Source organism: Dendrobates tinctorius, unplaced genomic scaffold (assembly GCF_039654945.1).
Source record: "Dendrobates tinctorius isolate UK_male_01 unplaced genomic scaffold, ASM3965494v1 ptg000046l, whole genome shotgun sequence".
NCBI classification, from domain to species: domain Eukaryota; kingdom Metazoa; phylum Chordata; class Amphibia; order Anura; family Dendrobatidae; genus Dendrobates; species Dendrobates tinctorius.
Window position 1 is genome coordinate 84,978,077 of NW_027361714.1, and position 24,062 is coordinate 85,002,138.

Here is a 24,062-nt window from a genome sequence, read left to right on the forward strand (position 1 = left end):
TAACTAACGTACACATCGGGTTTCTAAGGGTCGCACGTCCCTTGGATACCCGATGTGTACGTTAGTTACCAGCTGATCGCTTGTCTCCCGCCTGTCACACGCAGCGATGCGGGCTGGCCAGCGGGAGACCAGGAACCAAAGAAAAGTCCTGGGCTTTCCTACAGCGATCAGCGATACCGGCAGGGGGGCCGATCGCTGATTGCTGTCACACACAGCGATTTCGCTGGTGAGATCGCTGTTGTGTCACAACACTTGTGACTCAGCAGCGATCTCGCTAGCGAGATCGCTATGTGTGACAGGGCCTTTACTGCTTGGTTTGCTTACTGATTACAGTAGTTAATGGGGGTGCCAGACAACCCATGTAAGGTAAAATGAACATTTCTATTATGTGCCCCCGACTGACAGGTTGAAGGTATGTCACATGTGTAACAACTATATACTTTATAACTGAAAAATGCAGCAGTAATGGTGTTAAAATACTTTGTATTTCATTTGTCACTTTAGCAGGTGCAGCTGAATAAGTTATTTTTATGCCAGTATCCTTGCGAACACAGCTTGTAAATTTACAACTTTCCAGCAGATCAAATGGTTACACTCATTATGGTACTACCGGATTTGCTTTCAAGAAAAAAGGTCTGGTCACTGTAGTCCACAGAGTGCACTCAGAAGTCAAAAGGGCAAACAGCACCGTGAACTCAGGTCAATGGGACTTAGACTGGAATTTTTTCTTAAAGTAAGAAGCAGCCAGCAAAATCCGCTTTATATACTGTAAAATTCCCAGGCCAGTCACTGGCACGTCAGCAACACTTCAGCGGTTTAAAGGGAAACATGTAAATGTTTTGAGGTGGTCTAGTCAAAGCCCAGACCTTAATCCAATTGAGAATCTGTGGTCAGACTTGAAGATTGCTGTTCACCAGAGGAAACCTCTACCTTGAAGGAGCTGGAGCAGTTTTTCCATGAGGAATGAGCAAAAATCACAGTGTCAAGATGTGGAAAGCTCATAAAGATTTATCCAAAGTAACTTATAGCTGCAATTGCTGCACAACAAGGCTCCTCAAAGTACTGAGTTTTAGGGGGGTGAATAGTTATGCACACTGAAGTTTTTAGTTATTTTGTTTGCTTCACAATACAAAGAAAAACAAATGTTCACAGTTGTAGGCATGTTCTTTACATGAAATTATGCAAACCTTCAAACACTTTTTTGTGACGCAAATAATAAGTAGGACAAAATAACTGAAAACAGTTCACCTCCCTAAAGTCAGTACTTTGTAGAGCCTCCTTTTGTGGCAATTACAGCTGCAAGTCACTTTGGTTAAGTCTCCATGAGCTTTCCACATCTGGTCACTGGAATTTTTTCAATTTCTCAAGGTAAAACTGCTCCATCTCCTTCAAGTTAGATGGCTTCCTCTGGTGAACATCAATATTCAAGGCTGACCACAGATTCTCAATTGGATTAAGGTCTGGGCTTTGACTTGGCCACTCCAAAACATGTATGTTTCCTCTTAAACCACTCGAGTGTTGCTTTAGAAGTATGACTTGTGTCATTGTCTTGTTGGAAGGTGAACCTCTGCCCTAGTCTCAAGACTGAAGCAGGTTTTGCTTGAGAATATCCCTTTATTTTGCACCATCAATCTTCCCCTTGACTCAGACCATTTTCACTGTCCCTGCTGCCTATAAACATCCCCACAACATGATGCTGCCACCATTATGTTTCACTGTGGGGATGGCGTTCTTGGGGTGATGAGTTTTGTTGGTTTGGCTCCAGATATAGCGTATACCTTGGTAACCAAAAAGTTAAATTTTTTTCTCATCTGACCACAACACCTTCCATACATTTGGAGAGTCTTCCACATGTCTTTTTGTAAACTCAAAACAAGCCTTACAATATATTTGTGTAAGTAAAAGAAAATTTCTGGCTACTTTTCCATAAATACCACCTCTATGGAGTGTATGGCTTATTGTGGTTGTGTGGATAGTCTCTGCTTGGGAGCTCTGCAGCTCCTTCAACATTACCTTTTGTCTCTGTGCTGCCTCTCTGATTAATGCCTCCTTGCAAAAGTAATAATAAATAAAAAAAATCTATGAAAATGAACAAATGAAAGTCAGACATTGCTTTTCAACCACGCTTCCATAGAATGTAAAAAAATAAAACTCATGAAATAGGCCTGGACAGAAATGACGGTTCTCTTAACTGAATATTTTGTTGCACAACCTTTTGAGGCAATCACTGCAATCAAATGATTCTTGTAACAGTCAATGAGACTTTTGCACCTCTCGACAGGTATTTTGGCCCATTCCTCAAGAGCAAACTGCTCCAGTTGTCTCGTGTTTGAAGGTTGCCTTTTCCAGATGGCATGTTTCAGCTCTTTCCAAAGATGCTCAATAGGATATAGGTCAGGGCTCATAGAAGGCCACATCAGAATAATTCCACTGTTTTCCTCTTAGCCATTCATGGGTGTTTTTAGCTGTGTGTTTTGGGTCATTATCCTGTTGCAAGACCCTTGACCTGCGACTGAGGCCAAGCTTTTTGACACTAGGCAGCAAATTTCTCTGTAGAATCCCTTGATAGTCTTGAGATTTCATTGTACCCTGCACAAATTCTAGACACCTTGTGCCAGATGCAGCAAAGCAGCCCCAGAACCTAACAGAGCCTCCTCCATGTTTCACAGTAGGGACAGTGTTCTTTTCTTGATATGCTTCATTTTTCTGTCTGTGAACATAGAGCTAATGTGCCTTACCAAAAAGTTCCATTTTTGTTTCATCTGTCCATAGGACATTCTCCCCCATAGCTTTGTGGCTTGCCAACATGTAGTTTGGCAAATTCCAGTCTGGCAATTTTTTATGATTTTTCTTCAACAATGGTGTCCTCCTTGGTCATCTCCCATGAAGTCCACTTTGACTCATAGAATGACGCATGGTGCGATCTGACACTGATGTTCCTTGAGCTTGATGTTCACCTTTAATCTGTTTAGAAGTTTTTCTGGGCTCTTTTGTTACCATATATATTATTAATTTGTCATAAATTTTCCTCCTGCGGCCACGTCCAGGGAGGTTGGCTACAGTCCCATGGATCGTAAATTTCTGAATATTATATGCTTCTGTAGTCACTGGAACATCAAGCTGCTTGAAAATGGTCTTATAACTTTTACCTTTGACATGTTTGTCTATAATGGTCTTTCTAATCTACTGAAACAACACTTTCCTTCGCTTATTCTGGTCCATGTTGAGTGTGATACCCACCATGTCACCAAACAGCACAGTGAGTATCTAGCCCTATATACAGACCCACTCACTGATTCCAAGATTGTAGACACCTGTGATGCTAATTAGTGAACACAGCTTGCTTTAACATGTCCCTTTTGTTACATTATTTTCAGGGGTACTATCATTTCTGTCCAGGCCTATTTCATGAGTTTTATTTTTTTTTAATTCTGTGGAAGCATGGTTGAAAAGCAATGTCTGACTTTCATTTGTTCATTTTCATAGATTTTTTTATTTATTATTACTTTTGTCAGATTCAAGTTATTTCTGTGACCATTGTGGGTTTCTCTGTCACTACACGAGGGGTACCAACAATTTTTACCACGTGTGCATATACACCTTCCCACCTGGTTAGTTTCCATCTATCTTCATCTTTCTTTGGCTCTATGAAGTCAGAGCTGTCACTCAAAGATGAGGGGGTGGAGATTGAGGGAAAACAAGCCGATGGGAAGGTGTACTTAAATTATTAGCTCTGCTGTGAAGCACTGAGCCTCTGTATTTGTGCAGAGTCTCTTTAAGATTATTTGTACACTTATACTATATACTGTGTACAGAGCTCCTCTGTATAATGTCACTGGTGATCACTGTATTACCTGTACACTGACACTATATACAGAGCTCCTGTGTATAATGGCACTGATGATCACTGTATTATCTGTACATTATACACTATATACAGAGTTCCTGTGTAGATTGGCACTGGTGATCACTGTATTACAGTACACTGACACTGTATACAGAGCTCCAGTGTATAATGTCAATGGTGGTAATATTAGAGTTATTAGTGTTGTGGTGTTTATTAATGATCAGTATTGCAGTACTCTCACTATGTGGTGGTAATATGTGATCTGGTCATGATTTGGTGGTACCACCTGTATGTGGTATTATTCTGTCACTATGTTTTGGTAATATGTGGTCTGGTCATGGTGTGGTAGTATTTGTCTCCTGTATGTGGTATTATTTGGTCATTATGTGGTCTGGTAATAGTGAGGCGGTATTTGTCCCCTTTATGTGATATTATTTGGTCACCATGTGGTGGCAATATGTGGTCTGGTCATGGTGTGGTGGTATTTGCTCCCTTTATGTGGTGTTATTTAGTCACTGTGTGGTAAAAATATGTGGTCCAGCCATGGTGTGGCAGTATTTGTCCCCTGTCTGTGATTTTATTCGGTCACTATGTGGTGATAATATGTGGTCTGGTCATGGTGTGGTGGTATTTGTTCCTTGTATATGGTATTATTGGTCTTGGTATAGGAGATTGTGTTGTGTATGGAGGTCACTTGTTCTCTTTGATATCAATAAGGAGAAGATTCTTGATTTACAATAGAGATTAAATACTTGGTCTGTTAACCCCTCCCTGTTCTGTGACTATTACACAGTAGCAAATAAGCACTTACAGTGGTTCTACTGTGAAAACAAGTAACCACCTATACTAAGGCCATATTCACACATTCAGTAATTTCGCAGCATTTTGTCTAAGTATTTGTAATCTCCAAAACCAGGAATGGGTGATGAATGCAGAAGTGGTGACATGTCTCTATAATACTTTTCCTCTGATTGTTTCACTCCTGGTTTTGACTTAGAAATACTGATGTAAAATACTGACCAAATACTGAACGTGTGAATGTGGCCAAAGGATAAGTGATAAGTTATGGATTAGTGAGGGTCCAAATGCTGAGATCTGCACTGATCTGCAGAATGTGAACTCTTATCCACATTAGTTTGGTGCAAAACCATATGGAACTTTTTTTATGGACTTTGTGCGCTGCCGATCAATAGACACAATTCCAGTTATAATGAAAGATTATTGTTTTATTCCCAACGCGTTTCGAAGTAGTAGTTACTTCTTCCTCAGGGGATGACAGACATGAAAAAATAACGTTGTTCACAGATTAAATACACTCTGTGATTTATACTGTGACGACAGGTAGGTTACGTCCGAGAGTGGACCCTCTGGATCGCGGCACTGGAGCTCCCGGGGGTGAGCGCGCCAGGTGGTGCCGACCCCTATACAGGGGCCGTTAGGGGCAGGCCCTCGGAAGACAGATGCCGCGACTGCTAGAACCAAGAGGGGCGGCTCAAAGGACTGAGTGAGGGGTGCAGGACTGAGAACGGAATGCAGAAGCGAGTAGGAAGTACAGAGTGGAGTGCAGGACGGAAACACGGAGTATAGGACCAGGCACAGAGAGGGGAGTACGGGACGGAGACACGGAGTACAAGACTGGGCACTGGGGTACAGGACGGAGACACTGAGTACAGGACTGGGCACTGGGGTGCAGGACGGAGACACGGAGTACAGGACTGGGCACTGGAGTACAGGACTGAGGAGAGAGAGTGAGAAGGGGGAAACCCCTAAACATTTGGCCAGGATACCGTAAGGAAAGGCACACGATAATCAGGCGTCTTCACCATGTTGGAGATGCCTGATATACCCCGTGCTGTTAGCTGATTGGGCGCTCAGGCTTCTGGGCGGGCGCTGCAGGGTTAAGAGACTTACAGAGCGCGCGCCCGCGGCCTAAGGCGCCCGCACGAAGCAGGCACGCGCCGGACAGAGGGGATCGAGGAGGAGGCGGACACAGTGCGGCGTGGCGAGTGCCGGTGAGTATAGGCGGCGGTGGGCCCCGCCGCTGCTGGGACGGCGGCAGCTACCACCGCTGATGTAACAGTACCCCCCTTTACATCTCCCTCTCCTGAGGTTGGACAAAAACCTCCTTAAAAGAAGAGGAGCATTAACATTCTCCTTGGCTTCCCAGGACCTCTCTTCGGGGCCAAAACCCTTCCAATCAATGAGGTAGAGGGTACGCCCCCAAACTTTTTTCACGGCAAGAATTTCTTTCACCTCAAAGACGTCATTGGCCCCTACTGGCAGAGGGGAAGGAGGTGGGACTGAGCGCTACCGATTCAGAACAACAGGTTTGAGGAGCGAGACATGGAAGGCGTTAGGGACCCAAAGCAAAGCCGGCTACTTCAATTTATAAGCCACATTGTTAATGCGTCCCAAAACCTCAAACGGACAGATGTACCGAGGACCCAATTTGTAAGAAGGTATCTTCAAGCGGATATACTTAGTTGACAGCCAAACTTTGTCTCCAGGTTGGTATGGCGGAAAATCCCTGCGCCTCTTGTCTGCATGTCTCTTAATCCGGATACTGGATCTTTCAAGTGCCTCTCTGGTCTCCTTCCAGACTTGAGAAAATTCGGTAGCGAGGGCATCTGCTGCGGGAACACTAGAAGGCGTAGAGAGAGGTAGTGGAACACCAGGGTTCTGGCAGGAAACCACGAAGAACGGCGTTTTGGTGGTGGACTCATTAGGATGGTTGTTGTGGGCAAACTCTGCCCAGGGCAGAAAAGACACCCAGTTGTCTTGATTGGCGTTAGAGAAGTGACGCAGGTAGTCTGTTAATACGTGATTGATCCGTTCCACTTGCCCATTGGACTGAGGGTGATAAGCAGAGGAGAAGTCCAGAGATATACCCATGAGCTTGCTGAGTGCCCTCCAGAAACAGGAGGTAAACTGGACCTCTCGATCGGAGACAATTCGTTGAGGGAGTCCATGAAGCCTAAAGATCTGGTGTATGAAGACCTTGGCCAGATCAGATGCCGTAGGTAACCCGTGCAGCGGGATGAAATGGGCCATTTTGGAGAAGCGATCGACCACTACTAAGATGGTAGTACACCCGGAAGAGCGTGGTAGAGCGGTAACGAAATCCATACCAATCTGTCGCCAAGGGGCTTCAGGAGGAGGAAGAGGGTGGAGCAGACAGGACGGCAGACTTCTTGGTACCTTGTTCAGAGCACAAGACGTGCAGGAGGCTATAAAATCGGTCACATCTTGGCGAAGGGATGGCCACCAGTAGTAGCGCGAAAGAAGGCTGAGGGTTTTCTTGACCCCGACGTGACCCGCAACCTTGGAGGAATGCCGCCAATCCAGGACTTCCGACCTCTTATTCTGATTCTGTAGGATGAAGGTCTTGCCTGGCGGAATGGGAGAGAGCGTCACGGGCGCCACGGTGATAACTTTGGTAGGTTCAATGATGTTAGATGAACCCTCCTCAACCTCAGGTGACTGTAGGGACCTGGATATAGCGTCTGCCTTGATGTTTCTGTCCCCAGGTCGAAAATGAAGTTTGAAGTTAAACCGGGAGAAATATAGCGACCACCTGGCTTGCCTGGAGTTGAGCCTTTGCGCGGACTGAAGATGCGCCAAATTCTTGTGGTCCGTGAAGATTATGAATGGATGAACTGCCCCTTCTAAAAGATACCGCCACTCCTCCAGAGCCATCTTAATGGCCAGTAATTCCCGGTATCCAATTGTATAATTGCATTCTGCGGGAGAGAATGATTTAGAGAAGTACCCACAAGGCACCACTTGACCAGAAGTTGTCCGCTGAGAAAGGACCGCTCCCGCACCAGTAGAGGAGGCATCCACCTCTAGGATGAAGGGCCTATCGACTAACGGCCGATGTAAAATCGGAGCGGTAGCAAAGGACTGTTTCAAGGCGAGAAAGGCCTCCTCAGCCTCTGGAGTCCAGGCATTTGGTTTGGTCCCTTTCCGGGTCAAAGGAGAGATTGGCTTGGTCACCGAGGAGAAGAAGGGAACGAACTGTCTGTAATAGTTTGCGAAACCCAGGAACCGTTGGATGGCTTTCACTCCAACCAGACGTGGCCATTTGAGCACAGCAGACAATTTTTCGGGATCCATCTTTACTCCGGAGTCCGTGATGATATACCCTAGGAAGGGCAACGAGGTTTGCTCGAACAGACATTTTTCTAGTTTAGCGTAGAGTCTGTTCTCCCGTAGACGTTGCAGAACCAGCCGAACACTCCTTCTGTGGGTGGATAAGTCAGGGGAAAAGATGAGTATGTCATCTAGGTATACGACGACACATGAGTAGAGTAGGTCCCGAAAGATCTCATTAATGAACTCCTGGAAAACCGCCGGGGCATTACAGAGACCAAAAGGCATAACCAAATACTCGTAATGGCCGTCCCGAGTATTGAAGGCCGTCTTCCATTCATCCCCGGCACCGATTCGGATCAAGATATAGGCTACCCGCAGAGCCAATTTGGTAAAGATCCGGGCCCCTCTCAAGCGGTCAAAGAGTTCTGGGATCAGCGGAAGGGGATACCTATTTTTGACCATGATACTGTTCAGGCCTCGGTAGTCAATACATGGCCGAAGGGATCTGTCTTTCTTCCGGACGAAAAAGAACCCTGCTCCAGCAGGAGAAGATGACTTCCGAATAAAACCCCAAGCCAAGTTTTCCTGGACATATTCAGACATGGCCGCGGTTTCTGCCGGAGACAGAGGATAAATTCTTCCCCTGGGAGGAATCACTCCTGGCAATAGCTCAATTGGGCAGTCGTAGGCACGATGCAACGGTAGTGTCTCAGCCTCCTTCTTACTGAAGACGTCGGCGTACAAGTGGTAAGCCGTAGGAAGCCCAGGAAGATCAATAGGAGCTTGCTGCGGACTTGGGCGAGATACCGGCAACAGACAGCGTTCATGGCAGAAGTGTCCCTAGCGGAGGATCTCCCCGGAACGCCAGTCTAGAACGGGCTCATGTAGACGAAGCCAGGGTAAGCCGAGGAGCACGGCGTGGGACAAACTGGGCACAACATAAAAGGCGATTTTTTTTCTCGGTGAAGAGCTCCAACTTGTATCTCCACCTCGACAGTGACCATGGTGATGGGTTCAGGTAGTGGTTTGCCATCCACGGAGGCGATGGAGCGTGGATTCTCTAACGTAACAACCGGAATTCGGAGCTGGTTCACTTCTTTGAGCCGGATGAAGTTACCAGCCGCACCCGAGTCCACATACGCCTCCACAGATCTGCGCTCCCTACCTAAAACAATTAAAGCTGAAATAGTAAGGGGCAGAGAGGAATCGGTGTCACCTAGGAAGACCTCTCTTACCTGGCCTAGGCGGAGGCGTTTCCCGGCCGCACTGGGCAAGTACGCACAAAATGATTAGCCCCACCACAATAAAGGCATAGGCCCTGCATCCTTCTCTCCCTGCGTTCTTACTCGGACAACCTTACTCGGTCTACTTGCATGGGCTCAGGAGAGGAATTACTAGAAGACGCCTGAGAGCGGGGAATGGGCGCTTGGTATACCCTAAAAGATCTCTTGTCCCTAACTGACACGCGGGTGCGTTCCTGAAACCGTAAATCTATACTGGTAGCTAGGGATATAAGATCTTCCAGAGTGATAGGAGTGTCTCGGCCGGCAAGCGCATCCTTTATTTTACCAGAGAGTCCCCTCCAAAAGGCCCCAACTAAAGCCTCATTATTCCACCCCAGTTCAGAGGACAGTGTCCGGAAGCGGATAGCATACTGTCCTACGGTGAGAGAGCCTTGGCGAAGATTGAAAAGAGCCTCAGTGGTGGAGACCACACGACCAGGATCATCAAATACCCTGCGAAAAGTATCCAAGAAGTTGTGGATGCTTGATACCACTGGGTCATCTCTCTCCCACAGGGGATTTACCCACGCTAAGGCCTCCCCCTCAAGATGGGACACAATGAAAGCTACCTTGGCCCGATCAGAGGGGTATTGCTGAGGCAGGAGCTCAAAGTGCAAGCGGCACTGGTTTGAAAACCCCCGACACAACTTAGGGTCGCCACTAAACCTGGGAGGTTTCCCCAAGCGTGGTGGCGGATGGGATAGGGGGTCCCGAGGTAGGGCTAAAGCGGCAGCAGAGGACTGTAGGGACTGGAGTCGGTCGTCCACGGACGCCATATAGCTCAGAATATGGGACTGGGCGTCACGCTGCTGCACGAGCTCCTGCTGGAGTCCCGCTAGTAACGGGGCGTTCCCGGTTCGGTAGTTTGTAAGGCGGAAAGGTGGGTGTCCATGGATTTCATAAGGGACATTATTCTAGTTTGATTTTCACGCAAAAAGAGCAATTCTTTCTGGGTGGCCGCCGAGGCGCTAGCAGGGTCCATGGCCTGATTATACTGTGACGTATACTGTGACGACAGGTAGGTTACGTCCGAGAGTGGACCCTCTGGATCGCGGCACTGGAGCTCCCGGGGGTGAGCGCGCCAGGTGGTGCCGACCCCTATACAGGGGCCGTTAGGGGCAGACCCTCGGAAGACAGATGCCGTGACTGCTAGAACCAAGAGGGGAGGCTGAAAGGACTGAGTGAGGGGTGCAGGACTGAGAACGGAATGCAGAAGCGAGTAGGAAGTACAGAGTGGAGTGCAGGATGGAAACACGGAGTATAGGACCAGGCACAGAGAGGGGAGTACAGGACGGAGACACGGAGTACAGGACTGAGCACTGGGGTACAGGACAGAGACACGGAGTACAGGACTGGGCACTGGGGTGCAGGACAGAGACACGGAGTACAGGACTGGGCACTGGAGTACAGGACTGAGGAGAGAGAGTGAGAAGGGGGAAACCCCTAAACACTTGGCCAGGATACCATAAGGAAAGGCACACGATAATCAGGCGTCTCCACCATGTTGGAGACTCCTGATATACCCCATGCTGTTAGCTGATTGGACGCTCAGGCTTCTGGGCGGGCGCTGCAGGGTTAAGAGACTTGCATAGCGCGCGCCCACGGCCTAAGGCACCTGCACGAAGCAGGCACGCGCCGGACAGAGGGGAACGAGGAGGAGGCGGGCACAGTGCGGCGTGGCGAGCGCCGGTGAGTATAGGCGGCGGCTACCACCGCCAACGTAACACACTCCATATTTGAAATTTGGCGCCAATAGTCACATGTTTTTTACAAGCGGTCAAAGTTCAAATGACATATGGATCAATCACATGTTTAAAACATAATCTTCAATTTAAATATAAAATGACACCATATTTTTATTCATTCACAGATAAAATATAAAAAAGAGAAGAGAGAAATGCAAAAATATACCACAAAAAGATCTCCAACCACATCCGAACGAACGATCTCACTCAAAGAAAAAAAATCAGAAGCTCTAACCACTGTGCCACAGCAACAGAACTAAAACTACAATGAAAAAAATCATGTAGATATGTGAATATTGGAAATATATTCAATATATATATGTATATACATGAATAAAGACATATCCACAAACTGCGCAGAAAAATAAAAACAATAAAAATATATGTTTAAAATGATTTTGCGTATATAATCATTAATTGATAATTTTCCAATATTTATAGCGGAGAGAATTTCATGTCAGGTTTATAACAAATCAATCCAACTAAGAAGGAGAAAAAAGGGGGAGTTAATTATCCTTATCTTGCACTGAAAAAATTCTGTCAAAAAATCATGATCATTAGTGGCATCGATCACAAAGGACCGATCCACAGCCAGGAAAAAGACGAGAGCACAGCAAATTCACTCCCCGTATTTATAAAAAAGAATCAATCTAAAAAGGAAAAGAAAAAAAGGGAAGTTAATTTTCCTCATCTTGCACTGAAAACTTCTGCCAGAAACTCATAATCATTAGTGGCATGGATCACAAAAGACCGATCCACAGCCAGGGAAAAGACAAGCATACAACAAGATCGCTCCCTGTATCGGGAAAAAATCCACACAGATGGATATGCATCAAAAACACCCACGAAGGATGCAACAATCAAGGAAAACAAACCACTATTAAACACCACATAAAACTGTATATACTTATTTTAAAAAAACGTAACTAGAAAAAATTACACATACCCGATACACCAATTAGATCTTCATATTTTCATTGTAAAATATGAGATGATAGAAATCATTAAAAATATATGTTCTCCCTGTGTTTGCGTGGGTTTCCTCCGGGTACTCCGGTTTCCTCCCACATTCCAAAGACACTGATAGGGAATTTAGATTGTGAGCCCCATCGGGGACAGTGATGATAATGTGTGCAAACTGTAAAGCGCTGCGGAATATGTTAGCTCTATATAAAGATTATTATTATTGGGGATAATGGCAAAGTTATTTGCAAATAGCTGTAGAGTGGGCCCCTAGGGTCAATTCCCCCTGTGGGCCCCAGACTCCCCTGTCCAACTCTGACTCTAGCCTTATAATGAGTCAGACTTGTCAAAATCTAGCAGGTTTGGTCATTCGTTTACTATAACACCACACATCAGTGTAAGCTCAAGCTGCCTACATACATATTAGACTTGATTTGCCGACAATTATCAAATATGAACGTTAACATAGATTGTTAGAAGCCTTGAATTTTATTAACATACAGAAAGTTTTAGTGGTAAATTCCATATGTTATGTTATTTTCTTACTCAGAAACTGGCTAACCGACACAAAAAGAGTACTTAGAAATCCCCCCAAATTTTTTAATGCATTTTTTTGGAGGCCTGGGCAGGTAAGCATCTCTGCTTTTTCTGTGATTTTCAGAAACTGCCTAGCTTGATACTTGATGGCAATGCTACATAAGGAGAAAGCAATGTGTAATACAGTGATTTAATGGTTGAATTATAAATATTTATTAGCTTATAAAATTAATATTAAGTGCACATCAAACATGGATGAAAACAAATAGAAAAACATGACAAAGAACAAAAACCCATTCTTTGCTCTTTTTATTCTGTCTTGATCCGTTCCCTCCAGGCAACATCTTCGCTTGTCACTTTTTCCAAACAACATCCTGTGTGACTCAGCCTGTAGTGCTAGAAAGATCCAGCTGCCACAAGCTGAAACTTAGTGGAACCCCTGCAAGTAGCCCTCAAGCCTATTCTGCCTTCTCATTAACCCCTTGATGTGAAATAGCATATAAAAATAAACTTTAACACAATTTCATCATGGTTTTGTCATTTTTTATACGTGTTTATATATTGAAAATGGTTAACTAGACTTTCTGTATATCCTATCTCCTTTTTCTGCTGACATAGCCATATGTGGGTTTGTTTTTTATTGGACAAGTTGTACTATTGAATGACACCATCCATTTTGCAATGTGACTTGCTGGAAAACAGGAAAAAATTATTCCAATTGCAGGGAAATTGCACAAACCAAACAATTCCACAATTTGGGGAGGGGAAGTGTGTGGGAGGTGTTTTTATGGTGGCCTTCACTGTCCCTTAAAATTTACCTGGACAGTATCATTATAACAATATCAAACTTGCAATTTTTTTAAAAAATTGAGGTGGTGTTGTAACGTGGCAATGGGTGGTAGCCGTGGGCAAGGTACTCGTATTTCACGTCCCAACACAATATATAAAAATGAGGATTCTGGCTGGGTGTGTGGATTTCAGCTATGTTGGCTATACCCCCTTGCAGACCACATGGTGCCATTCTATTCGGCCTTCCAGCACCAGATGTTACAAAGTTTAGCGATGGAGACATAAATAAACGTATTTTTACTGAATAATAACATATACTGCAGATAGTAGGCATTCATCTTCATAGACATTTTTGTTTTGAAATGGAAAAGTACACTATTCAGCCTCCTCATCCTCAATAATGGCACTACAATCCTGCAAGCAAGCAAGAGTCATATACTTCCACCCGCAATTTTGCGTCCTTCTCCCCTTTGGGCAGTTTTCTATGTGAATATGGCAACTGGACCCCAACTGCCTCTGGGGCATTTCCACTTCATCTCGCTTATCCTTCCTTTTCCGTCCCATTACCAAACTGACAGACAACTCCATACTGTCCCTCCAGGCTTCCTGCCTCAGACTCCGATACGTCTTCCTTTTCTCCCTTTTGCGCTGGCCTGACTCTGGACACTAATCACCTAGTTCTCGTTGTCGCATCTCCTGTAGAAGCTTACTACCTGCCTCAGTTGTCTACCTCTTGCCACAAAAGCACCCGCTGCCTGTGGTTCTGCTACTCAGCCAGACCTGATGCTTGTCCCTTTCTGACATTCTGACAGAAAGCTCTCCACTATCTTCCCACTTAGCCGCTACCACTTTGGGTTGGGCTAGTCCCAACTATTAACTCTATCTCTGTTAGCTACCTGTGGCTGGGCAGAACACACCCTATCACTAGAGTTGAGCGACTTTGGACGGATCGGGTTTCGTGAAACCCGACTGAAACAAAATTTGAGTTGGATGAAACTGGTCCGACTAGGGCAAAAAAAGTCGGAGTTTCGTCCGAAACCTGACCCCAATGCAAGTCAATGGGGAATAAAAGTCGGAATTGAGCGGGTGACATTCATCCACTCAATGCCGACTTTTATTCCCCATTGACTTGCTATGGGGTCGGGTTTCGGACGAAACTCCAACTTTTTTTGCCCTAGTCGGATTTTGTTTCAGTCAGGTTTCACGAAACCCAATCCGACCAAAGTCGCTCAACTCTAATATTCAGTAAATGCACTTAATACTTGCTTGGAACTCTTTTTGCATCAATTACTGCATCACTGCGGCATGCAGGTGATCAATCTGTGGCACTGCTGAGGTGTTAGGGAAGCCCAAGTTGCTTTGACAGCAGCCTTCAGCTCATCTGTGTGTCTGGTGTCTCTCATCTTCCTCTTGACTATACCCCATAGATTCTCTATGGGGTTAAGGTCCAGCGAGTTTGCTGGCCAATCAAGCACAGTGATACTGTTGTTTTTTAAACCAGTTATTGGTACTTCTGGAAATGTGGACAGGTGCCAAGTCCTGCTGGAGAATGAAATTTCCATCTCCAAAAAGCTTATAGGCAGAGGGAAGCATGAAGTGCTCTAAAATTTCCTGGTAGACAGCTGTGCTGACTTTGGTCTTGAAAAAGTACAGTGGTTCTACACCAGCAGATGACATGGCTTCCCAAACCATCACTGATTGTGGAAACTTTCCACTAGACCTCAAGTAGCTTGGACTGTGTGTCTCTCCACTGTTCCTCCTGACTCTGGGACCTTGATTTCCAAATGAAAGTCAAAGTTTACTTTCATCTGAAAACAGCACCTTGGACCTCTGAACAACAGTCCAGTTCTTTTTCTCCGTCACCCAAGTAATTCCGACATTGTCTATTGGTCATGAGTGGCTTGACATAAAGAATGTGACACTTGTAGCCCATGTCCTGGATACGTCTGTGTGTGGTGGGTCTTGAAGTAATGACTCCAGCAGCAGTCCACTCCTTGTGAATCTCCCCCAAATTTTTGAATGGCCTTTTCTTAACAATCCTTTCAAGGCTGCAGTTATCCCAATTTTTTTTTCTACCACACTTTTTCCTTCCACTCAACTTTCCATTAATATGCTTGGATACAGCACTCTGTGAACAGCCAGTTACTTTAGCAATGACCTTTTGTGGCTTACCTTCCTTGTGGAGTGTGTCAATGTCTGCCTTCTGGACATCTGTCTAGTCCGCAGTCTTCCCCATGATTGTGGAGCCTACTGAAACAGACTAAGGGACCTTTTTAAACGCTTAGGAGGCCTTTGCAGGTTTTTTGTTAATTATTCTAATTTACTTAGATAATGACTTTTTGGTTTTCATTGGCTGTAAGCCATAATCATCAACATTAACAGAAATAAACACTTGAAATAGATCACTCTGTAATGACTCTATATAAAATATGAGTTTCACTTTTTGTATTGAACAACTGAAATAAATTAACTTTTTGTTGATAATCTAATTTTGTGAGAAGCACCTGTAGGTGTGGGTATAGGCAGTTGAATTAAAATGATTCTTGATATCTGAATTCCAACGTTTTATTCCAGAGAATTCCTGTTTTTCTTAAAATGTAAATGAACTGTTAAAGGGGCGGTCCAGTATCTAAATATCTATTTTTTACACCTTAATAACTTTTTAAATTAACTTTATCATAAAATACCATACACTTTTCCCTGTCTAGCTTGCTCAGCTATAGTGTTTCAATAGTGGTAACACTACCAATACCCTCAGGGTTTTGTCAGAAATTAGAGTGTCACTCACTGCTTCTATCTCCAACACCTGACAATGTCTTGTATCACAGTTCAAAGCAATGGTGGAGATAGAATCGGTTTGTGCACGCTGCAATCTTTCCACAGTTTGTATCAGCAAGGATCCAGGACATCTTCATAGGGTAGTGATGCAAGGAACTGTAGTAAGTGCAGCTCTGCTCCCTCCAATTCAATGAGATGCAAAAAGGGAACAGCTGCAGAGAGAAGGGCACAGATAAAAAGACCCTGTTGCTGCTGCTGCTGCTACTAAGTGTTCTATCTCTCCCTAGTGCTGGACTCACAGAACCATTGCTCAGTGCTGCCATACAATGACCTAATTGTTGCTGCTTCTGTGATTGTGTGAGAAAGAAATAGAAAGAGGGGAACAGGATCTCTGTTCCATGTGTTCAATTAAAGATGGAGTCTGAAGATTCGTAGAGCTGTTGAGAAATACAAGATAAAAGTCAGAAATGTCAGATATAGCATTATTTCTCATATAAACATACATGATGATTGATTTTGATTTGACAATGGCTGTGGTTTTGTAACTATAGCTGAGTGTGCATTCAATGTTCTATTGCTAATAAATTAGCGCTGATAACATCTAACTATTTTCCATAACCTTTAACAGCTTTATTGATAAACGGAGATATTTCACAGTTAATATTCGTCTTTACTTATTATGATTTACTTGTTCCCTTGTAATTTTATGCAGTAAAAATCTTGATCCAGATTAATCGCACCACTGCAAAAAATGACCACAAATTTAGAAAACAATCTGCGCGCTCCCCATATTTATTATTATCTCTGCCTTCCTGATCGCTGTATACACAGTGCTGACAAGTGCTGTTTATATAGTAGCTGCATCCGGCAATCTTGTGATTGGAAGAGATCAGGAGCTGCTGAGTCCTATCAGACCCAGATAAGCCCTGCTTTACAGCCAGGAGGAAAAATTTGCTCTAAATTACAGGGAAAATCACATTTAAAAGAAAATATATTTAACTGTTGAAAGATCTTTAATAGTCCCACCTCAATAAAAAAAGTCCAATATATTAACCCCCTTCACGACCTTCGCCATACTAGTGCTGCTCTGCGGGAACTGCATTTCTGTCCACAACAGTACTAGTATGGTGCCGCGATCACCGTGGCCTCACGCTGAGCACTGCGGCGATCGCGTGTGGGTGTCAGCTGGATGTGACAGCTGACACCCCGCAGCAATGCCCACGATCGGTGCTAGCACCGATCGCAGGCATTTATCCCCTCTGATGCCGCTGTCATTAGTGACAGCAGCATAGAGAAGCATCGCGCAGGGAGGAGGCTCACTGTGCGCTTCCCTCAGAAAAATGCGATGCGATCGCATTGTCCTGAGGGTCTCCATGGAGACCCCGGCCCCAAGAAGGCCGCAGGGTCCTTGTGGGTCCTGCGGGGAGGTGACTTGACAGCGCCTGCTGAGAGCAGGACCTGAGAAGCCTCCTTCCCTGCCTGTCAGATTGCTGATCTTACACTGTGCAAAAATTAAGAGACCACTGCACAGTTTTATAAAAATCAGCTTCTCTACATGTCTGACAGCCATTCCATTCCAGTGTCAGCTGAATTCCAACCAGAGTACACCTCATTCTACTTAATGTGCTTCTGATTAGGTGATCACCTGAACCAAATCTTATTTACCGAAGGAAAGAATAAAAAACCCTGCTGTGGTGTTCACAATCCTCTTGCAACAGGACAAGCTGGATGGCAAAACAAGTGCTAGTAATATCCCAAAAGTAATAGGAGTCAAAAAATAACTTTTAACCATGCGAAAGGAGTTGAAAAGAAGAGTCTTGAGTGCAGAAAAGAAGGGCTCAAATCTGACTTTACTAGCAGAGGGATACAGTGAGCACATGTTGCCTCTATCCTTAAAATTTCTAAGACAGCAGTCCATTACAACAAGGTAAAGCAGCAGACATTGGGGACAGCAATGTTGTTTCTAAATGATTATGAACTTGTTTTCTTAGCATTATTTGAGGGCTGCAAGCACTGCATTTTTTTGTTATTTTGACCATTTCTCATTTTCTGAAAATAAATACAAAATGTAGTGCTTGGAAATTCGAAGACATGTTGTCAGTAGTTTATAGAATAAAATAGCAATATATATTTTACTCAAAAATATACCTATAAAGAGAAAAATAAGACAAACTAAAAATTTTGCAGTGGCCTCTTAATTTTTTCCAGAGCTGTATAGTGATGCCCCATACTGGGACAATGTAATAAAGTAAAAAAAAAAATATTATAATGTGTAAAAATATATTTTTTTTAAATCCTCAAATAAAGAAAAAAGTGAAATAAATATTTTACCAATAAATACATTTATTCATGTAAATAAAAAAACAATAAAAGTACACATATTTGATATCACCACGTCTGAAACAAGCCACTCTATAAAACTATCCCACTAGTTAACCTCTTCAGTGAACACCGTAAAAAAAATGCAAAAAACAATGCTTTATCATCATACCGCCGAATAAAAAGTGCAATAAAACGAGATCAAAAAGACGGATGTAAATAAAAATGGTTCTGCTGAAAACGTCATCTTGTCCAGCAAAAAACAAGCCACCATATAGCTCCATCAGCTGAAAAATAAAAAAAAAGATATAACAAATGTTAAATAGGTTAGAGTAGTGTAGGGCTCAGCCAAAAGAGTCTACCTTGTCGTGGTGACTTAAAAATACTTTTGACTGTGGACAGTTCGAGGGGTGGAGGCGGGGTTGGAGTAGAGCCTAGGTGGAGTCTCAAGGGGTCCCCGAACATTCCTAATGGCAGCCCTGGCTGCTATCACAGAGTAGCCACAGCATTTGGTAGGTAAACAACCGTGGCGGAGCTCCAAACCACCAGTGGTTGTTGCAGGCAGATAATGGCTGCAGGCAAAGATGTGGGCTTGGCTTGGGAGCCTGCATCAAAGGCAAGGAGTAGGCATATAACGTACCTTGTACGTAAATGTTTTTAAAGGGTTTAATAGCAGGTAAATTATGAAGTTTCTTCATTTCTTACAATCATGAGCTTAATTTATGTGCCCCCCAACAAAAAAAACTATAAAAGTTGTAGGAAGTAAAGCAAATCATTCATTACATTTGTTGCATGTTTAAGGGTACCGTTACACCTAGCGATGCACCAGCGATCCCGACCAGCGATATGACGCGGTCAGGATCGCTGGTGCATCGCTAGGTGGTCGCTAGTGAGCTGCCACACAGGCAGATCTCACCAGCGACATTGCTGGGGACGGGGATCGCTACTTACCTGTCAGACGCGGCGATCCTGCGTCCTCCCGCCCGGCTCCACGCGTCGCTCGTCGGCGCCACAGGAAGCGCCGCAGGAAGTGACCGACGAGGAATGGTCCAGAAGCTTCTCGCTTGATCAGCGATAACCAGCGGGGGAGCCGGTCGGAGGTAAGTATCACATGCAGCGATATCGCTAGCAATATTGCTGCAACGTCACAAAATCGGTGACTTTACAGCGATATTGCTAGCGATATCGCAGTGTGTAACGGGGGCTTTATGTAGTTTATTGCTATCACTGTCTGTGGTTCTTTAACAAAAAAATAGCTAAACTAATCACTACCTGTTTCCTCCCTTTCACTTTCTTCCTCTTTTCCTGATAATGTTGTCTTACTTCACATCACATGTGAAAATTTTCAGTTCTCTTGTAACCTTAAAGAGTAACCGTCGTTTTAATTTTTATTTCATGAATCACTAGCGCACATGAGAATAAGGTATTTTGTAATGTATCTTATCAGTGAGATCTGCTTGTTTTCTCCTGATCCAATCTTTCATTCTCAAATTCTCAATTCCCGGGTAAGGGTACCGTTACACCTAGCGATGCACCAGCGATCCCAACTAGCGATATGACGCGGTCAGGATCGCTGGTACATCGCTGGGTGGTCGCTAGTGAGCTGCCACTCAGGCAGATCTCACCAGCGACATCGCTGGGGACGGGGATCGCTACTTACCTGTCAGACGCGGCGATCCTGCGTCCTCCCGCCCGGCTCCACGCGTCGCTCGTCGTCACAGCCGGAAGCGCCGCAGGAAGCTGACGACGAGAAATGGTCCAGCAGCTTCTCGCGCGATCAGCGATTACCAGCGGGGGAGCCGGTCGGAGGTAAGTATCACATGCAGCGATATCGCTAGCAATATCGCTGTAACGTCACAAAATCGGTGACTTTGCAGCGATATTGCTAGCGATATCACAGTGTGTAACGGGGGCTTAAAATTTGTATTCAATGAATGTAGATTTTTACATTACTGAGATAGGATCTTATCAGTAGCCACTGTCATCTCCTATGTAGAGGGGAGTAAGTGAGGGGTTAGTGGGGTGGGAGGCAGAGCTCCTTCCCCCTCTGGTCTTCATATAATCTTATCAGTCGCAACTGTCATCTCTTATCTCAGTAATGCAAAAATCTATTGTCACTAAATACAGATTTTACCCATGAATTGAGAATTTTCATAATAACTGATCAGTCCTGGTGGAGAAAGAAGCAGATTTCTCTGATAAGATATATTACAAAGTTGCTGATTTTTACATGTACTATTGATTTACGATATAAAAATTAAAATGCTGGTTACACTTAGATGAATCACACTATGAATATTGGCTCACATATAATGAATGTTCCTGTTCTTGTTGCAACTAATTCTTATGGATTTGCAGGATGTGGATACATAGATTGTCATGGTGATTAACTTTTTATCAACTAATTCTTTGTATACTTTGATGTTGCAACAAATATTTTTTTTTAATTGACTTATAACTCTTGCAGGAAGACACATCTAGAGGAATAGGTGGTCAGGTCGTATATCCAGTGGTAGAATGCTTAGGGCAATGTTTCTGTCAACTCTGCAAACTAGTATGGCTGCTATCCTGTCTCCTTTCCTATATCACTGTTAATATTCTGCACCTAGTAAAAAGAAAGAAGCAAACAACTAACAATATAATCGTGACCTAAACCATGAAATCATTGTTGGAAATAATTACAATACAGTATTAGTAGCCGCATAAAGAGATAAAGGTATATCAAGATATTAGACAAAATAAGAGCTTTCCGATACATTCACGTTAATCCATTTCTTCTTTTGTTATTTCCGTGCCTTTTATTTTTCATAAAGGTAGCTATATGAGGATTTGTTTTATGGACCAAGCTGTAGTTCAATATTCCATGAAATGTGCGGGAAAATGGACAAAAAAAATTCCAAGTGGGGTGATATGGTAAAATAACCCCCCCCCCATTTCTTCCTTTATTTTTTGGAGTTTGATTTTACAATATCCATTGTGCAGTAAAAATTACCTACCAATATGATTCTCTTGGTCAGTTTGATTTCCGCAATAAAAATCTTGTATTGAAAGAGAAAAAAAAAAAACAACACAAAAATTCTGAAATTTATAAAAAAAGAAAAAAATTGTTTGGGTCACTATTTTATGAGACCCATAATTTTTTTTTATTTTCCATTGAGGGAACTGTATGAGGGCTTGCTATTTACAACGTGACCTGGCATTTTTATTGTCGCTGTTTTGAACAATTATTTCTCCATGTTTTGGATGACTAAAAATGGCAACTCTGCCATTGTTTTTTCTTGCAATTTTTTTTATGCTTAAATGAAAAAAATAGGATTTATTCAATGTTTTTATACTGTATTACGGTATATAGCAAAAATGACAATTTTCTGTTGTGCTCAGCTTCACAAGAGTACTGACAAGACATACATGAGGGCATTTAGCAGACCGCAACAGCCATAGCAACCAATGGGCACCCGGTAACCACTTTGCGATTCAGAGGGTACTTTTACATATAATATAAGACATTACAGAATAAAACTGAATTCAACACATACTAATAGGAATGAGAGAGGGCCCTTCTCACAAGCTTACAATCTATGAGGAAATAGGGGTGACACAAAAGACAAAAGAAATAATATGCTTATTGTGTAAAGTCCAGCCATAGTGGCATTCAAATAACACTGCATAAACCAGTCACCAACCAGTATCTGTACAAGTACAGTCATGGCCAAAAGTTTTGAGAATGACACAAATATTATATTTTCACATGATCTGCTGGCCTCTGGTTTTTATGTGTGTTTGTCAGATGTTTTTATCACATACAGAAATATAATTGCAATCATATTATGAGTAGCAAAAGGTTATATTGACAGTTAGAATGAGTTAATGCAGCAAGTCAATATTTGCAGTGTTGACCCTTCTTCTTCAGGACCTCAGCAATTCTCCCTGGCATGCTCTCAATCAACTTCTGGATCAAATTCTGACTGATAGCAGTCCATTCTTGCAAAATCAATGCTTTTATTTTGTCTGAATTTGAAGGTTTTTGTTTGTCCACCCGTCTCTTGATGATTGACCACAAGTTCCAATGGGATTAAGATCTGGGGAGTTTCCAGGCCATGGTCCCAAAATCTCTATGTTTTGTTCCCTGAGCCATTTAGTTATCACCTTTGCTTTATGGCAAGGTGCTCCATCATGTTGAAAAAGGCATTGTTGATCGCCAAACTGCTCTTGGACGGTTGGGAGAAGTTGCTCTTGGAGGACATTCTGGTACCATTCTTTATTCATGGCTGTGTTTTTAGGCAAGACTGAGAGAGAGCCCATTCCCTTGGCTGAGAAGCAACCCCACACATGAATGGTTTCAGGATGCTTGACAGTTGGCATGAGACAAGACTGGTGGTAGCGCTCACCTGGTCTTCTCTGAATAAGCCGTTTTCCAGATGTCCCAAACAATCGAAAAGGGGATTCATCAGAGAAAATGACTTTACCCCAGTCCTCAGCAGTCCACTCCCTGTACCTCTTGCAGAATATCAGTCTGTCCATGATGTTTTTCCTGGAGAGAAGTGGCTTCTTTGCTGCCCTCCTTGAGACCAGGCCTTGCTCCAAGAGTCTCCGCCTCACAGTACGTGCAGATGCACTCACACCTGCCTGCTGCCATTCCTGAGCAAGCTCTGCACTGCTGGTAGCCCGATCCCGCAGCTGAAACACTTTTAAGAGACGGTCCTGGCGCTTGCTGGTCTTTCTTGGGCGCCCTGGAGCCTTTTTGGCAACAAGGGAACCTCTCCTTGAAGTTCTTGATGATGCGATAGATTGCTGACTGAGGTGAAATCTTTCTAGCTGCGATACTCTTCCCTGTTAGGCCATTTTTGTGCAGTGCAATGATGACTGCACGTGTTTCTTTAGAGATAACCATGGTTAACAGAAGAGAAATAATGATGCCAAGCACCAGCCTCCTTTTAAAGTGTCCAGTGGTGTCATTCTTACTTAATCATGACAGATTGATCTCCAGCCCTGTCCTCATCAACACCCACACCTGTGTTAATGGAGCAATCACTGAAACGATGTTAGCTGGTCCTTTTAAGGCAGGGCTGCAATGATGTTGAAATGTGTTTTGGGGGATAAAGTTAATTTTCTAGGCAAATATTGACTTTGCAAGTAATTGCTGTTAAGCTGATCACTCTTTATAACATTCTGGAGTATATGCAAATTGCCATTAGAAAAAATGAAGCAGTAGACTTTGTAAAAATTAATATTTGTGTCATTCTCAAAACTTTTGGCCATGACTGTACAGATACAAAGTGCTATTGAGGCCGTTGAAGAGAGAACAGAGAATAGTTAGATTAGTGAGGTAAGTTTATATACCTGACTGAAGAAATGTGTATTTAGGGTACGCTTGAAACTGTGGATACTGGGAATTAACTGGATTGTCTGGGGTAGTGCATTCCAGAAATCTGGTACAGCCACTAGAGAAGTCCTGAAGATGGGAGTGGGAGATTTAGATGATAAAGTTAGTCTTTGTCATTAGCAGAACAGAGAGCACAGGTAGGGTGGTAGACAAAGAAGAGGGAGGAGATGTATGGCAGTGCAGAACTATGGAGAGCTTTGTGGGTAAAGGCCATGTCACACTAAGCGAGATCGCTAGCGATATCGCTTAAGCAACACCGATATTATGACGCAGCAGCGACATCGTCAACGATGTCGCTGTGTGTGACATGTAGTGGCGATGTG

General features: G+C 43.7%; 1 long non-coding RNA gene across 2 annotated transcripts in view; it reads left to right on the forward strand.

Moving 5' to 3' along the window:
- Positions 1-24,062, forward strand: part of LOC141089584 (uncharacterized) — a 189,878-nt gene that overhangs the window by 160,343 nt on the left and 5,473 nt on the right. Inside the window, exon 3 of one of the 2 annotated variants that reach the window (XR_012232331.1) lies at positions 11,096-11,366. The exons of the other annotated variant lie outside the window; for it this stretch is intronic. This is a non-coding gene — a long non-coding RNA (uncharacterized lncRNA). Of the gene's footprint in view, positions 1-11,095; positions 11,367-24,062 lie in introns of those variants that run through there. 2 annotated transcript variants of the gene reach the window in all.